This window comes from Euphorbia lathyris, chromosome 4 (assembly GCF_963576675.1).
Source record: "Euphorbia lathyris chromosome 4, ddEupLath1.1, whole genome shotgun sequence".
Classification (NCBI taxonomy): domain Eukaryota; kingdom Viridiplantae; phylum Streptophyta; class Magnoliopsida; order Malpighiales; family Euphorbiaceae; genus Euphorbia; species Euphorbia lathyris.
Window position 1 is genome coordinate 89,201,596 of NC_088913.1, and position 17,171 is coordinate 89,218,766.

A 17,171-nucleotide genomic window follows, 5' to 3' on the forward strand; every position below is an offset into this window, starting at 1 on the left:
TAGACTAATGTTCCTATGCAAGCTGGAAATCTTTCTACTCCATCTCAGTTTCAGAATGCCCCTAGGATACATCAGGGTCAGCCGAGTCGTTTTGCTGGTAGAGGCAGGACAGGTGGAAGGAATCTTCAATCGGGACAGGGACAAGCTAGAGCATTCAATCTCACTCCACAAGATGCTCATACTTCAAATGTTGTTATTTCAGGTACTATTACTATCTGCCATATTGATGCTACAGTCTTGTTGGATCCTGGTGCTACACATTCTTTTGTTTCTCCTTTCTTTGCTACACGAATGAATAGAACTCCAGAAAGGTTAGAATTCTCCTTATCTGTTGCTACTCCACTAAGCAACTCAGTGAAAACAGATCTTGTATTTTCTTCTTGTCCTGTTATGGTAGAAGGAAGAAATCTACTAGCAGATTTGATTCTGTTAGATGTGATTGATTTTGATGTCATTTTGGGAATGGATTGGTTATCTCAATATTTTTCCACTTTAGATTATCGTGGGAAGGTGGTGAGATTTAACATACCGGGAGATGTTGAATTCGAATTCAAAGGCAATAAGGATACTTCCTCTTCGATTTTGATATCAGCTATATCAGCTACAAAGTTGTTGCATAAAGGGTGTCAAGGATATTTGGCCTTAGTCAAGGACACAATGGTAGATGGGGGTTGTAGACACCGAGTCGGAGGACCTGTGATGAAAACCTGAAAACAAGACGGTTGAAGCGATTGATTCCGGAGGTTTTGAAAAATATATAAAGAATAATAAGCGAAGGAAAATTAGCGGCACGGCGCAGGTGCTTAGCGGCATCCAGCACGCGGACGACAATGGTTGAACGCCCGCTCGGCGGCACGGGACGTGCACTCGGCGTCCGTCAGACGCACCGCGAGTGACACGCCCCCAACGCCCGAGCAATGCCCGGGTCTGGTGGCACGGGGCGCGCCCCCGTGGGCCGCTGAGCGCACGCGCCCGGTAGCGCGGAGCACGCGTTCAGCAGCCGCGACGTGTGAACGTCCGGCGGCGCGGAACGCGCGCTCGGCGGCCGCGGGGTGCGCACGCCCGACGGCGCGAGGCACGCCCCGAGGGTCATCGGGCGGGCGCCCAACCACGTCGGGCGAACGCCCAACAGACGTTGGGCGAACGCCCGACGAAGATTGGGCGCGGGCGCCCAAACTTGCGTGGGGCGCTCGCCCAACGCCGTTGGGCGATCGCCCAACAAATGTTGGGCGGCCGCCCAACATTGTTGGGCGGTAGCCCAACACAAGGTTGGGCGGCCGCCCAACCCCAATGGGCGACGCCCAATTTCTTTTGGGCGTCGCCCATTGGTCCGGGGACCCGTTTGCCTATAAAAGGCACGGATCCCCATGCAAAAAAAGGAAGAGGGAATTTAATGAGAGCTTCTCACACTAGAATATTTTTCTAGAGAGAGGAAGTTGATTTTTTTAGGAAAAAACATTTTTTTTCCTAAAAATTGAAAATCTCTAAATTTCCTAAGTTCAATTTTTACTAAATTTTCATAAAAAACGGAAGATCGTGGTTCGTGGAATCAATCGGCTTCGACTGTCAGATACCGAATTTAAAGGTATTATCCGAGGACTAGACTCTTTATTTTATTTAATTTATTCTCTTCTTCTATTTATTTTTTTTATGTTATAGTTCCTATTCATTTAGTTATTTATTTATTTTGTCACACTTTATTTAATTAGCATATTTATTTAATTTTCGTTTCGTATTGAATAAAATTCGGTTTTGTTTTAAAATAAAAAAAAACCTCGTTTTGATATCCCAATACGAACCGTGATCCGATAAAAAGGTAGTTCGGGTATCGAAAACGTTGTAATTATAAGTCTTTAATTTAAAAGAAATTTTCAAATAATGTTTTAAAATAAAAACATCGTTTTAGGAATTTCCGTTTTCGACTATGATCCATTTTTGGTAGTTCGGAAATCCAAAACGATTGAATTAGATTTAATTTAAAGCTTTTGAATAAATCTCGAAACCTTTAGGAGTGATGCTGTAATTTACCTATTCTGTCACTAAAAGCTGTTTACCGATGGATTTTCCGTGTAAATCTGCCAAAATGTAAAAAATGTCATTTCAGTCCCTTTTTCTTAACTTTTAAGCTTTTAATCCTTAGTATATATATGTATAATTATGTAATATATGTTTTTCAAATTATTTTAGAACTTTAGCATATATAATCATTTTAGAATATTTGTATATTATTTTTTATTCCATTTTACAATATAAGTATAAGTATATATATGTATTCCTTTTTATTAATTTGGGTTATGTTTTAAATGTTAGTTATTTGGTATTTTGGGAAATAATTAATATATATTAGCATATGGTATTTTTGGTATTTAAAACTATATTAGTTATGTATATATATAGTTTTGGAATATTTGAGTTATTTTAGTGATTATTGAATAAAATTATTTTTGGATAAGAATTATTTTCTTAGTTATAGAATTTACTTACTATTTTCACATTTTTAAAGTATAGATATATTGTACCTATTATTTTTATATACATATAGTTCCTTTTGTATAAACTTTTATTTTTCATATTCTATTTTTGATTTAAATGTATATATGTATGTATAAATTATTTTCTTTATTCTTTGAGCCCATTTATGGGTCCATGTTTCAAATGGGCTTTATTTGAGTGTAAATATTAGTTTAAAGGAGTTTATTATTGTAATTATAATAAGTAGAGAGTCCATTAAATAAGTGGGAAAATAAATCACAAAAAGTGAGTTTTCAATTGAATTATTTAAACTAATGAGTTTTTTTAGATTTCTAATGTAAGTAAATAGAGTCATTCTTGTTAATATTTCAAATCGTCTTCAAAACACCACGTTTTAAAACCTTAATCCGTTCCAAAGGCGGATTAAAGGATCATTGTAATTAAAATCGTTTTCTTTGTGAATAATAGAATTTTTGAATCATTTTCTTAAAGGATTTGTACAAAATAAAATTGACTTGTATGTTTTAACCACGTTTTCTCATTAAAAGGTTTTTACATCAAACGTTTTCAAATACTCGAGTCGTTCCAACGGCGATTCGGGTAAACTTCATCAAAACGGGGCTTTAAAACGCACCTAAATCGTTCCAACGACGATTAAGGTGCGAACCATGTAAATAAATTCGTTTTGGGGAAATAAGTTAGTGTAGAATAAACACACAGCATGACATTTAAGTAAGTTGTAAATAAATCACTTCTTTCTTCCCCCTTCTCTGTGTATGTATAAACATAAATGGGTGATTCTTTACTAATGTGGCTTTTCAATAATATATGCTCAAAACGGTTTCTAAAAAGAGAAAGAAAAGGGTTTCAAATGAATTTTAAACTTAAAGAAGTATATGATTAGTCCGTTATCGCCTAACATGATGAGTAGGAGGCCGGTGGTTCATAACCGGGCGATGTCGGGGTACCTAGTAGCCTTTCTCCGAAAAGGAGCTAGCCTTCTCGGCTCGTACCTAAGTTTCCCGAACCCACACCGGTCTTCCGCAAGGGATCGGTGTTCATTTTCCCATTCGTGGGTGGCGACTCTTCCATATCTCCGAGCTCCGGTCCTGCCGAGCAGCTTGATTCCACGATTGGTTGCTTTCGGCGCCAATCACCGCTTACGTCGCCATGAGGTTGTCCACCCCCCGGTCCGCCCGGGAGATTAGGTCGCGGCACCTCGTCTAACAAGTGGCGACTCTGCTGGGGAAGCGAGAAATTTGATTCCGGAAGGCGTGTATTAAGCCCTTAACGGGGACGGATCGTTTTACTTCTTTTCGTATGCATACATGTGCATTATTGCAAACCCTTTGGGTAATTTCCGCGAAACCTCTAGCGAGAGTCCATTCGTCGCTCGAAAGAGGCTAGCGTAAGTTCCCCCTTACAATAAGGCGCCAGAGGGTCCCCATCCATTCGTTAGGGGCGAATCTGTGCGGTCCTGTGAGGTCCCGCGGTCAGCCGTGTCAGCATATAGTAGCCTTAGAAGTTTCCATAGGATTACCCGTTACCATTTTTGATGTGATAAATGAATCAGTTCGTGTTTTCAAACCGCCATGATACGTGTCTAATCCTGAAATATATAAAGAAAATGAGACGATATGTTAATATATACTCGTGAATCGACATACTACTTACCCTAAAACAATCGAAACGATTTGAACTAAAGACGGCTTAGTCATCTCATATGAATGAACATGTGCGACCCGCCTTGTCCCTTTCGGTGTCCCGACGAAGGCACATGTTCAGGAAATACGTCATGACGTAAGCACGTATTAGCATGAATCGGTTTGGTGTTAAGGATGGTTACATTTCGATACAAAAGACTATATTAACGGTAGCCGTTATTCACATTCTTTAAATAAATTGGGATAAAACGAGATCATGACGAAACGAAAACAAAGAACATTTCTGTTTCGAACAACCCTGTTGTAACGTAAAAAGTTTCGCACAAGTAGCCCGTCCCTTCCGAATAAAAGACAAGCTTTTACGTTACACCTCGAGTTGTTCTTAAGAGAAATGGATGTGTCCGTACAAATGACTAAGAAAATAAAAGAAAAGGAAAAAATGAACTAAACGACCAAAATTCATTCCGAATCTACGATATATATCAATCCCGAGGGTAGTTAAAGAAGATAAACCAATGCCATTGAATACGTGCCTCGAACGAGTGTATACCCCGTTTAAAATCTCAAAGCCGAATTGAGCCAAACCATATAATTGCGCCATATGGACGAGACTGCGGGTTTTTTACTAACGACTCGATCATTTCGACCGTTACTAAAACTGCAAGAAATATGGCCCGATGTACGTGTTTGCTTAAATTTGCGCCTAAAGAAAAGAAAACGGTGATATCCTCACTTCGAATAAACACGCGATTCCACGAAACGTTGATTTTCTATAACCACACTAAGGTGATATATCCCGTAGATTGGAAAGGATAAAGGATTGTTGTTAGCCGAAAGATTACCGTGCGCTCAAATAAGACTCACCGTCTTTTCACGTAGCGAAATGAGCAAACGAATCCTCGACGCTAAGAACGAACACGTTACGCGATGAGTTCGTTCCCTAACATAAAATCCAAAAGTGATTCCATCACTAAATAAACGCATGGTTACGTCTCTCGATAGATCCAAAAAGATCTCGTTGTAATCCAAAAATCGAGACACGAATCCACGTGAATGAAAGGGAACGAATCGTAGACGATAACGAACGATTGAACTAAAAGAATAACTCGAATCATGTCTAAAAACCGAGATACGCTCAAAGGGAGTCAAAACCCGAACTAACGCGTCTCGCAAAAGGACAAAAGACGAGTTATTCTGAAAGGACAATCCAACTTGGTCGATTTCTTAGTCACCGAACGTTGATACATCAAAACGAACTATATTGTTTGATGGGTGATTTAGTTTCCCCCAATAATCGACGGCATCACGCGTCCCCTGGACCGCAATGTGAGCCAAAAACCAAAATCCTAGGAAAGAGACCTGGACCAACGAGTGTGTGGAGGAATAAGGGTGGAAGAGAGATGTTGTGATACGTGTAAATAGAACTAACGTTTGTTCTTCTTATCTTATAATCGTAAATAAATAAACATACACACCACGAATCATGCATATAAAATCATGCATACATACTAATGGATATCGTTCGCGCAGACGTCATCATTAAGCGGTTGTGGTTTCGCGAGAGTAATCGGCTTGTCAGACAGTTTGATCAGCTACGAGTAGACAGTTCCGAATCAGTAGTTGTGGCTTCTGAATCGTCTTCATCTGGGTATACTCAGTCTTCCGTCAGTATGTCTGCGACTGACGAGAAAGTGGCTGAATTAGAGAATTCTGTGAACAATATCAATGATCAGCTGGCCGCAATCTTGGCCCAGCTAGCTGAGTTAGCACTGAAGGACAACAAGAGTGGTAGTAAGCGTGCTGAGAATGAGGTGAACGATGGCCCTCGCTTTGGGAATGAGGAGGGTTATCAGGATTATATCCGAAAACAGTTAGAGAAGGAGAAAGCTAAGGAAGAGGAGTGGAAGCAACACATCACACAGGAAGTGCAGGACTTGCGTGGAGGAAGCTCCGGAAGTCAGGATTTCTATAACCTGAAGAACTATTTATCGGCAACGGCTTTGCCTCTGAAATTCCGGCTTCCTGACATGAAAAAATTCGATGGAACTAGAGATCCCACCGCTCACATGAATCAGTATGTTGCTGTGATGAAGCACACGATCCTGACTGAGGATTAAGTCCTGGGGCTGTTTAACACTTACCTAGAGGGGGCTGCCCTCACATGGTTTCATGCACTGCCGATGGTGACAAAGAGGGATTGGAAAGAATTAGCGAAGTCATTCATCGCTCAGTATAGTTTTAACACCATGCTGGAGGTCACTTTGAAGGAGTTAGAGAGCACTAAGCAACAGGCTGGGGAATCATTTTCCGATTTTGTGAAAAGATGGAGGGCTAAGGCCGCAGTGATGAAACAAAAGCCGCTCGAGCAGGATCAGATCCGAATGGTGGTTGGCAACACGTTGCCGTATATCAAGAATGAGTTGCGGTATATGCCATTTACCGATTTCAATCAGATGTATAGTTGTGCCTTGACTGTGGAAGGGGATGGAGAGCCGAAGAAAGCTTATACCAAGTGGACGAAGTCAGGATATAGCGCCGCAGGGCCTAGCGCGAGTATGGAATCCGCAGCAGTGAAAGTGGTTGATCTTAATACTATTGAAAAGAGGCGGTTCGCCAAGTTCGATCAGACATATGCGAAAGTTTTTGAGCGCTTGCAGAAAAAGGGATTGTTGAAAGCCCTTACCCCGTATAACAAAGCTCAAGCTACTCCGCAGATATAGGCTAGAGGGTATTGTGAATTCCATAGCAGTTATGGGCATACGATTGAGAATTGCGAGAGGCTAAAACACGAAATCCAAGATTTGATTGAGGAGAAGAAGATAGCTGATCCTTCGTCAGCGAACCCTTCCGTTAGGCGCAATCCATTGCCTAATCATAGGGTGAGCGTGATCGGAGTTGGTTTGACGGAAACTGCAGTGATGGAATCCTTTGAGGAAAATATAGAGGAGTTGTTGGACTCCGACGAAAAGAATAATGTGGGAAATGGTTTCTTCCTAGGTGAGGAGCGAGAGGATGAACCGATGAGAGAAGGATCAGATGGTGGAGCACCATATGACGAGGATAGTGCTGAAGAGACCGGAGAAGGGTCGTCTCGGACTATCGTGCCAAACTTGGGTTTGTTTAGTGGAGGAAGGGACCCCGAAGTGCACTTGCGTGAATATATGCACGACATGTTTATTGAATCCTTCGGAGTAGACGAAATTGCTCAGTGGTTCCACCATTCGCTGGTTGGTGAGCCTTTGGAATGGTTCCATTCATTACCCGACTCTTGCAAGCATGATTGGGATCGGTTGTCGGATTTGTTTCTAGAAAAGTATCAAAGAGCTGAAGATAGAACTACGGAGCGCTTTGCGATGCAGATTGGACCTATCAAACGTCCATTGCCAAGGGTGAGCAAGTATAACGGCAATAAGGATCCTATGGAGCACCTTCACTTCTACTTATCGGCTATGGCAACCTTGGGTTTTAAAGAGGAAGAGATCACTAACTTGTTTTGTAATTCATTGATGGGTGAACCGCTGATGTGGTATATGTCGCTGCCAATGTATGTTAAGACCGATTGGGCAGCTATGACGAAGAGATTTATCAAGGAGTATACAGTATGGATGCTAGCAGAGCAAACCCCTGATTCCCCGTCTTACCAAACACCTGATGTGGTGTTAGCAATGCCTAGGTATGGTGGATACCAGGATCCGGTGGAGCATGCGAGGATATTCCGCGATCATATGTATAACGCCGGATTTCCGCAGTGTGAGTTGCATGAACATTTTCCGGAAACCTTGATGGGTGAAGCCTTATTGTGGCATCAGGGTCTGTCAGAGGAAGAGATGTGTCATTGGGTACCACTCAGAAGCGCCTTTGTGGCGAGATATGAAATATACATTCCGTGGACGGGATCCCTGGACGATCTGGACAGGATTAGGCAATTCCCCGAGGAACATTTTGTGGATTATGCTAGAAGGTGGAGGCACCGTTATGAGCAGTGTAATGAGACAATGAGTGATAAGGTGCAGCTTATGTGCATACAACGAGGTGCTATTCCGTTGGCCGCAAGAAGGATGAGTAGGGTGTCCCTCCGTGACTATGATGAGTTGATAGGTTGGGCTTTGTGTGGATTGACGGATCCCTTTTTCCTGAATCCGAATATTCCTCACGTCATGGATTTAATGGTCGTAGACATTTGGGAGAGTTCCTCGGACGAGGAAGATGCCAATCAGAAGATCCCTATCAACATTTGGGACGAATCGGATGATGAGCCGGAAATTGCGGTAATGACGAGATCAGGTCGTGTGGCCGAAGGAAAGGCACCAATGGTAGAAACTGAGATTGGAGAAGGGTCGGCTCCTAAGCCCGATGACCAAGTTCTTGAGCAGTTGAAAAAGACACAAGCTAAGTCTACGGTTTGGGAAGTTTTGTGCCATTCTAAGTACCATCGTGAAAATCTAATGAAAGAATTGCAGAATCTAGTTATTTCCACCGATACTGAGCCGGCAGCGCTAGTAGGGGCAATAATGGCCCGAAAGAAGACTGAGATCACATTTACCGATGAGGATCTCCCAGAAGAGGGGAAGGCTCACAATAAGCCATTGTATATCCGAGCGGAAATTAACGGGAAGAAGACTAGCTGTGTGATGGTCGATGATGGATCGGCCATTAATGTTTGCCCGTTGAAACTCTTGTCGAAGTTGGGAGTGGAGAGAGGAGATTTGACAGCTTCTGAAACTGTGATTAGAGCATATGACGATAGCCGTAGGCACATTGAAGGAGTCTTTAAGGCCAAGTTGAAAGTGGGGCCGCATGAGGAAGAAACTGAGTTCACAGTGTTGGATATCCCGGTAACCTTTGCCGTTCTGTTGGGACGCGCTTGGTTCCATAAGTTGGGAGGTGTGCCCTCCACGCTCCACCAAATGATTAAATTCCCCTTCGGGGAGGAGATAGTGACAATTAGAGCTGAGAAATTGAGCTCGGTGGCAGCATTGGGAATTGAGCCTCAACTTTTCTCCGGATTCCAAGTCTCCGGGATTTACGAGTCGAGCATGACCACCGATGTGGTGAAGATGATGAAGGGAGGTTTCATCCCAGGAATGGGCTTAGGAGCACACCATCAAGGGTTGCCAGAGTTTCCGGACTTTAAGAGCCAGAAAACCCGGAGGGGTTTGGGATATGAGCAGAGGAGTCCGTCCAATGCGAGGGCTGAAGGAAAAGTAGGCTTGAGGAAGTATTTTGTGAGCGAGGGGCATGGAAAGGCATATTCAGGAACCCCCGAGTCATGGACTAACACAGAAGGAAAGATTCTGCCAGGGTTTGAAATCTTCAATGATGTGGCTGACTGGGGCAAAGGAAAGGCAAGCTGCTTTGTCGAGGAGATCATGATGCTGGATTTGAATGCCGAGGAGCAGGTCATCACCATCGAAGCGACTGCAGGAGCAGGGATTGAGCCTAGTACCTCCGGAGCATATGAGAAGTCCGAAGGCCCGGATGATGGAAATTGTATTACTGCTTTGTTTGAGTCAGATGATGTAATTACCCACACTATCAATGAAATGAACTCTGATTTTGCTTACTTGCTTGATGTTGATCATGATCATTCCATGCATTCTCATTCATATAACATGCCTACATTTGAAACCAACGCAATAGAAATGTCAACTTTCAATCTTGGTACAGATGAAAATCCTGAACTTATACAAATTGCTCAAGAATTAACTATTGAAGAGAGAAAAGAATTCGAGAGAATAATTAAAAAATACGAAATTGTGTTTGCTTGGACATACGAAGACATGCCTGGAATTGATCAATCAATCGTAACTCATCGCATTCCAACTTACCCCGAAGCAAAGTCTGTAAAGCAGAAGCTCCGACGTATGAGACCCGAATGGGCAGATAAGATCAGAGAAGAAGTGAAGAAGCAGTTAGAAGCAGGGTTCATCGAAGTAATCAACTATCCCCCTTGGGTCGCAAATGTAGTGCCGATCGCGAAAAAAGACGGCAAAGTGAGGATGTGTGTGGATTACATAGATCTTAACAAGGCATGCCCCAAGGATGAGTTCGCATTACCTCATATCGACGTATTGATCGACAGTGCAGCGTCAAGTGTCTTACACACGAATGTGGATGGTTTCATGGGCTACATGCAAGTTCAGATGGCCGAAAAGCACAAAGCAAAAACCTCGTTCACAACTGAGTGGGGGACATACTGTTACAGAGTAATGCCATTTGGTTTGAAAAACACTGGGGCAACCTACCAGCGAATGGCCACAGCACTATTCCATGATATGATACACAAGGAGGTAGAAGTCTATGTGGATGATATGATGGTCAAATCAGAGACAAGAGAAGGGCATTTTACCGCACTCGAGAAGTTTTTAGCCCGAATTGCAGAATTCAAGCTAAGGTTAAACCCGAAGAAGTGCTTTTTTAGCGTTTCGTCAAGGAAAATCTTAGGCTATGTAATCGGAAATAAGGGAATCAAGGTGGATCCTGATAAAGTGAAGGCTATAAAAGAAATGCCGGCACCGAGAAATGAGAAGGAAGTGAGGGGGTTTCTGGGGCAGGTTCAGTATATCAGTCGGTTCATAGCGAGACTCACCACAATCTGCGAGCCAATCTTTAAGTTGCTAAGGAAAGACCAACCCGCCATTTGGAATGATAAATGTCAGCAAGCGTTGGAGACCGTCCGGAGCTACTTGTCTAATCCGCCGGTGTTGAGACCGCCTAAACTGGGAAAGCCGCTTCTCCTCTATGTAGCAATCGAGGAGCGATCTATTGGAGCAATGTTGGCTCAAGAGGGAGACACCGGTGTGGAGCACGCGGTGTATTATTTGAGTAAGAAGTTCCTGGAGTACGAGCTCAAGTACAACATGATCGAAAAGACATATGTGGCAGTAGTATGGTTGACGAAGAAACTGCGGCACTATTTCCAATCGTACAAAGTGATCATTATTTCTCGGATGGACCCTGTGAAATATCTATACCGAACTCCATCCTTGACGGGGAAGTTAGCCAGATGGTTGTTGCTTTTGTCCGAGTTTGACATTGAATATGTGACGAAGAAGGTTATCAAAGGAAGGGTCGTGGCAGAGTTTTTGGCTAACCAACCCCTGAATACAGAAGAAGAAGAGATAAGCTATGATTTCCCCGATGAACATTTGAACGCAATCGAAGTCATACCATGGAAAATGTTCTTCGACGGAGCAGTTAATTCGAATGGAGCCGGAGTAGGAGTACTACTTACCTCACCGGAAGGAGAAAGAATCCCGATGGCAAAAAAGTTATCCTTCCCTCTCACCAATAATATGGCCGAATATGAAGCATGCCTTTATGGTTTAGAGTCATTAGCAGCACTAGGAGCATCATATGTCGAAATTTTGGGTGACTCAAAGTTAATCATCGAACAGGCACAAGGAAACTAGGAGGTCAGGGAAGAAAGGCTACGTCCATATCTAGATCAGCTAGAAGGGTTGGTACAGAGATTCAAAGAATGTCGCTTCTATCATATTCCTCGAGCTCAGAATCAGGCCACAGATGCCTTGGCCACTTTGGTGTCAGTTTGGGACAATCCCCGGAATCTTACCTCAAAACCGTTGGTATTGAGAAGATCTCACAAACCATGCTACGAAGACGTAATGCTGCTAGGGGCAGATGAAAAACCGTGGTATTTCGATATCATGAACTTCATGAAAAATGGGACGTATCCGGCAGAGTCAGAACCTAGGGATCAAGCTGTGATTAGAAGGCTAGCTCGCCAGTTCGTCATCCATAACGACCTGCTTTACAAGAGGCACATTGATGGATTACAACTAAGATGCTTGGATGCGGGAGAAGCCCGTGAGGCAATGGAATCGGTACATTCAGGAATTTGCGGAGCCCATATGGGAGGAGCAGTACTAGCTAAGAAAATTATTAGGCAAGGCTTCTATTGGCTCACCATGGAAAGAGATTGTAATGAGTATGCGAAGAAATGTCACGATTGTCAAATCCATGGCGATTGCAGTCATCTTTCGGCCATGGAATTACATGTGTTAGCAACTATTTGGCCGTTCGCTGCCTGGGGCATTGACATCATTGGCGAAGTAAGGCCTAACGCTTCAAACGGGCATAAGTTTATTGCAGTCGCCATTGATTATTTCACCAAGTGGGTAGAAGCAGAGTCGTTTAGCAAACTGGGATCCAAGCAGATGAGAAAGTTCATTGAGAAGCACTTGATCACCAGATTCGGAGTGCCTCATCACATGATTACGGATAACGGGGTCCAGTTTCGGGGGGAAGTAAGAAATCTCTTCCGAGAATATGGCATTGAACATCACAGGTCTTCTCCGTACCGTCCACAGGCTAATGGAGCGGTAGAAGCAGCTAATAAGAACCTTAAGAGGATCCTCGTAAAGACGGTGGAATCACATCGAAATTGGCATGAGCACCTCCCACTCGCGTTGTGGGCTTATCGCACGACAATTAGAACTTCAACTGGGGCAACGCCATTCTCTTTGGTGTATGGAACAAAAGCAGTCTTGCCGATTGAGATTGAAAAGCGATCGTTGAGAATCGCAGTGGAAGCAGAAATTCCCGAGGTGGAATGGGTGAAGAGGCGATGTGAGCAGTTGGCTTTAGTTGACGAGAAAAGAATGGAAGCGCTTTACCACGTACAGTTATACCAAAGAAGGATGGCTCGGGCTTTCAATAAAAAAAGTCAAGACCAGTCCTATCAAAGAAGGAGATTTGGTGCTAAAACAAATCCGTGTGACGCACACCGACCCGAGGGGCAAGTTTAGGCCTAACTGGGAAGGACCATTCGTCGTGAAGAAGATACTAAGCAAAGGAGCGGTGAAGTTAACCACAATAGACGGCATGGAATTCTCCGAACCTACCAACCTGGATAGGCTTAAGAAATACTTTTCGTAAAAAAAAGGAGAAAAATAAAGAAAAATTCCCGATAGGTTGAAAACTCGCAAAGGGCGACCTATGCAACAATAAGGGAAATCCCAATGGGTGAAAACCCGACAGGGCACTCATTTAAAAATTCCGGGATAGTAAAAGGAGAGGAGAAAAATCGCCGGGATCCGAAAACCGAAAGGCGGGTCCTGGTAACAATAGTTATAACTTGAGCAATTACAAAAACAATGTATAAGAGACTAAGTATTTCTGTTGTTTGTAAATAAATAAAGGCATGAATATATTTGACGAGAATGATTGGAATCATTATAATCTACCGAATGCATGGTAATATGAATCATGAGTTATACATTTCTTATCCTACTTTTCACAAAAAGCCTACCTGTTACTCACCCCACTCCCTATACATCAGCTATACATCGAAAAAAAAAAGCTACAAAGCAATAATGAAAGCTACAAAGCAATACATAACGAGCCTAATATGGAGGAATGTCCCAATAATCCTCAAAATCTCTCAAGTGTGAGGCCCGCTCCGCAGATAATGCCTCCTCGGCAGCACGCGCTCTCTCGTCAGAAACTCGCGCTCTCTCATCAGAGGCGCGTGATCTCTCATCAGCAGCTCGTGCTCTCTCCTCTGCAGCAAGGCATCTGATCGACTCATCGCGCATCCTCTCCTCGACGGCAAGGCGACCCTCAGTCTCCCATCGCATCACCCCCGACCAGTGGTCATTCCTCTCTAGATAGACATGACCAACTCGGGCATCAGCCTCCCGCACTAGCTCGCTCTGTCTACGCACGTGGGCCTGCAGATCACCCTACAAAAAAAAGAAAAAAATAAAAAGCAGCATAGGCAAAAACATAAATCATACATACATGCATACATTCCACTACACTAAAGTAAAGTAATGGTACATACCAGGTGATCGATGCAGCGCAAGCTGAGGCGATCTCGTAGGTAGCCCGACAGCTCCACGTAGTCTGTACAAGTCTCCCTAGTGGTCAGCAAAGCATCTGAGGGATCAAACGGGACCCTCGAGGAGAAGGAGGGAGGGGCCGCCTCAAATCCCGCATAAGGTGCCCCGGACTCGTCATAGCAGATCGTAGCATAATCCCTCCCGTAGCCTGGTATAGGCACGCCTACGGAAGACCTCTCCGGTCGGGCAGCGCTGGAGGACTCGCCGACGTAGTAAGGCTGCTCACACACTGGTGTCTGAGCCCGAGTGCCGTCGAAGAAATCAGATAAGTGGGCACTCCTCCAGGATCCCTCCTGCAAACGAAACGCACAATAAAACATCTGAACATCTCGTGAATAAAAGGGATAAAATGAAAAGGGAACGGAATCACTTACCGGGACCTCCTCCTGACCGAAGACTGCCGCGATAGCCTCCCTTGAAAATACATCCGCCACCGGATCTACCTCCATCGCTGCCGCCGGGGCATCCCTCGCGCTCAGTAGTGTAGACAAGTAAGGCTCACGGCCCCTGGCGTGAGTCCACACCGCTCTACCGACGTACCGACGGGTCAGGTCTCGACGAATAACCGATAGAGGCAGAGTCCGCACCGCAAACATGGAGACGGGGATCTCACCCGGTGTCCAATGAGCGTCCCTAACTCCGGTGATGCCTCGATCCCCTAAATACCACGCCCGCACGCAGGGGCAGGTGAGTACACACTGCTACTCCTGGATCATCGATACGTATGCATAATCAGGGCCGAAGTCAAGATCATCCCACCTGAACTTAATCTAAAGAAAAATGCACAAAGAGAAAGTCAGAGGGACTCAAACAAAAATCTAGCATGATTAGGCAAAATTTACCTGTCTCAGGGTCAGCGAGTCGATCCAATCCAGAAGCCGCGACACTGTCCGACTCCTCTCGGCGCTCAAGTCAAAATCCCTCCATCGGGTCATGAAGGGCGGCCTCGGTACTCTCGGTCGAGATCGAGACCGGCTGGGAAGGATGTGTCTCTCGTACGCCCACACCTGCGGTAAAAATGAGGACTAGGAGTGTGAAAAATGCGAAAAAGACAAGACGGATAAGTCAAGAAGGCGTCACGTAACAGCAGGGCAAAGGTATAACCGCCGAAGTCCTTGCGCTTCCGGCAAGTCAGATCCAAGAACTTGTAAAGAAAGGCTAAGCCTGCCCCTGCCCAATCATAAGAAGCCGCTGCATCCAGATCGCTAAGTGCCTGAATGAGACCTGCGTGTACCTTCCCGCCCTTCGTGCGGAAAATCGTCTCACTCAGAGCATATACTAAGAAACTACGAACCGCCAGGTCGGTAGCGTCAGTCTCGCAGAAATCACATCTACTCAAGAGGCTCGCGGTAGAGACAAACTTCGTCGGAGTAGACTTGGCGCATAGACGAACTCCCGGTCCAATCAAGGTAGCAAGCCTAGCAGGGTCGACCCGTGGTCGCATCATACCAAAGTGGAAAGGGACGGGAGTGTTGCTCCCTCGCAATCCTGTCAACAGCGAAAAATCTCGAGGCGAGATGGTCATCTCCCCAAAGGAAAGGTGGAAGGTGTGGGTCGAGTCAACCCACCGCTCGCATAAGGCCCGTAGGCCAAAAGGATCGCATACCCCGTTGGTGCGGGGCAGCGCTGCAATAAAGGGCTCGAAGCCCAACTCGCGCACGCGGGCTCTCGCCGCGGCGCCTAGCCTATCGTACCATGAGTGAATCTCGACGGTGGTCCCCGAAATCTCAATGAACTAAAAAGAACAAGACAAGAAAATTTAAATACGGCTCCTAAAGCATGCATTTGATAAGAACGCGTCAAGAACAGGTATTCTTTCATTATCTAACCTAGAGACATCCGGTCAGTTAGGACCAATTTTCTGTAAAAATCTCTCCTGTAGGGTCATTCACATAAGGTTTAGTCAATTCTTTAATCCACCCTCGTCTGCGGTGACGAGGAGCATAGATTAGGGTTTACTATTCACAGGCGTTAGTTAAGTTTTCACTATTCACGTGTTTACTATTCACATGCACTATTCACGTTTTTACTATTCACGTGCATTAGCTAAGTTTTTACTATTCACGTGAACTATTCACGTTTTTACTATTCACGTGCACTATTCACGTTTTTACTATTCATGTGCATTAACTAAGTCTTTACTATTCACGTGCACTATTCACATCTTCACTATTCACGTCGTTTTTACTGTTAGCATGCATAAATACGTAGTGTCACTATTCACATGCATATAGCGCGCATTCTTACAAAAATAAACAGGTGTTACTTGCAAATAAAGGAATTCACGTTTTCTAGCTAAAGTCCTCTAAGGCAGTCTAAGGGTTAGCATGCAAATCATGTTCGTATAGGAATGCTAAAGCCTAGAGTTTGAATCAAATGAAAGTGAGAGATTACTTACCTCGTTGCAGCGTGTCCTGCTCAAATGTGTCGTAGGGTCGTGAAAGGTATCCACTCTATCCAGGTTTACGTAAACCTCATCCATGCCTCTAGTGCCATCCCATTCGTCTAAATCCATCCCGAGAATAATCCAAAGTGAAGTCTAGTGAGAGAAAGAGGAGAGAGAAGGTGTGGGGTTGAAATGAAACCCCACAACCTTATATAGGAAAAGGGAATGGCATTCCCGTAAATAGTGAAAAAAGTACGATTTGACATAAAGGTAAAAAGTAAATAATTAATTACTAGGTGCACAGACCTCCGATTTGCAGTCCGTTTCAGCCTGCATTTCTCCCGGACGGTGACCAACATTATCAAGATATGAACTCCAGACAACAGTCAATTTTTATAGAACAGTGACACCAGTCAAAATACAGACGACAGCCAACAGAAAAACAATCATTAGTCTATATCATTTCAGAATAAAACACGTTCCTACTGAACCTCCGAGATGATAGCTCCAGTAAGAAAATACAGGCAACAGTGTTGTAAGAAATCCAAAAACAGTCCCCGCTTTTGAGCCATCTGACTCACGGTCGCAGACCGGAGTTGCTTTTTAGCCATTTGACTCACGGTCGCGGACCGGAGTTGCTTTTGAGCCATCTGACTCACGGTCGCAGACCGGAGTTGCTTTTTAGCCATCTGACTCACGGTCGCGGACCGGAGTTGCTTTTGAGCCATCTGACTCACGGTCGCAGACCGGAGTTGCTTTTTAGCCATCTGACTCACGGTCGCAGAC